This window comes from Coenobita brevimanus, chromosome 65, assembly GCF_032717465.1.
Source record: "Coenobita brevimanus isolate Jiangsu-jjx chromosome 65, ASM3271746v2, whole genome shotgun sequence".
Lineage (NCBI taxonomy): Eukaryota > Metazoa > Arthropoda > Malacostraca > Decapoda > Coenobitidae > Coenobita > Coenobita brevimanus.
The window spans coordinates 15,385,063-15,386,881 of NC_137018.1; positions in this window are offsets into that span (position 1 = coordinate 15,385,063).

The following is a 1,819-nucleotide window of genomic DNA, read 5'->3' on the forward strand; positions in this document are numbered from 1 at the left end:
TTATCTTAACATCTATCACAACTTGTGTGTCTTTCTCACTGTGAATGCATTATCTTACACTTACTTGAAGATAGGTACAACCTGACTTCATTATGTATAGTCCTGGCACTTACGAGAAGGTATTTACAACTTGACTTCACTATATAGTCTTTACACTTACAAGAAAATATTTACAACTTACAATTACATGAAAATATTTACAGCACTGGGTGAGGCATACAGGCAGAGTGAGGCAGAGCAAACGTAAGGGGGGCAACAAGTGAGTGTATGGCTTTCACAGCCTGGGGGATGGTAGAGGAACAGTTACCATACATTCATTCATTCATTCATTGCCAGACGCCATGTATCCCAGACGGGGTGGCCAATGGCTTAGAGTTAATTGTTTTACAGGGAGGGGCACTAATCCTCCACCAACTCCACTTGACACGTAGGGGTTACATGCCTGCTAATTTTTACCAGTGAATCTTGAAAAATGCAGTCACAGTGATTTTTTTTTTATTTCAAATCATTTTAAAACGGCACTGGCACTGGCAGCGGAATTACATCAAACCATTTTAAAATGGCACTGGCACATGGGGGGTTAAGAGATAACTCACATACATTCTCCTTTTTACATGGCATAACGAGCTGGGAAACCATAAATATGAAGTTAACAGCATTTTCTCTATTTACATGTACCCTGAGTGATCTAGGCATTTCGGTGCACCTGTCTCACTGCTCAGTAGATTTTAACCCCTTAACCGCGGGGCATCACTTTCGTGACGCTCGGCCACAATGGATCATACCGCAGGGCGTCACTTTTGTGATTCTGTGTTATTTTGAATTATCCCGGGCTCTCAAGTGGTGGCTTGTATCATCTATCAGTACTGCCAATGTCCAACACTAGTCAGCACTCCAAATCTCATCTGTACTCCCATCCATTGTTGACAATTTAGTGATTTTACCCCCTTCGTGACTCCCCTCCCTACCTGCCCTCCATTACCCTGTCCTCTCACCTCCCACGCCGTGCTGCGCTACGCAAATTTCCCCCGGATTTTTCCACAGATTTCATCCATTGAAATAAGCCCTATCCCCTATACTTATACAAAATGATATATACCAAAAAAAAAAACAGGTAAGTGATAGTGTTATACACCAGAAATTGGCTAATTATCATCTGACAAAACCTCACGTGCATTCATTTGCTACATTACCACGGTAATTTCCCCTTTGATTTATGCCTTGTAATCGATGTCTGTAATAAAAATATATATCAGAAAGGAAGGGAGAATCCTAATTGACATTTACATTCACCTGGAACTACCTATTTCTTTATGTATTGCCGAGATTTTTTACCTATAAAAAATTAGTATGTAAGTTAGCAGCAGTCAGCCTAAAGTGTCATTATCAACCCTTCCCTTCTCAGATAAGCTGCGGCATTTAGTTCCTTGTCCTCCGCTGTAGAGAAACGATGTCGCACTCGCTCCCTGCCATTCCTGCCACTTCTGCACCCATTGCAAAGGGCCCCGTGACCTCTACTCCTAAGAAAAGTAGTGAGGCAAGCAGGAAAGGCCTTAGTGACTCTGCAGTGGCACTTGAACTGGCAGAATTGTCCATGATTATGATGGACAGTGACTAGGATGATTCGGGTGAATCTTGTGATGAGCCGGGTGAGGTTATCGTGCCAGAAACAGCAACAACGAGTGCTACAGTGTGTGAATCAGTGTCTACCTCCAAGGGAAAGGAGCCTTTAGTGCAGCAAGGACAGGAATTTGGGAAGGGAGTGAAAAGGCGGCGTGTTAGCCCCAGAACAATGCCCCCACGTGACCCAGCCCACCAT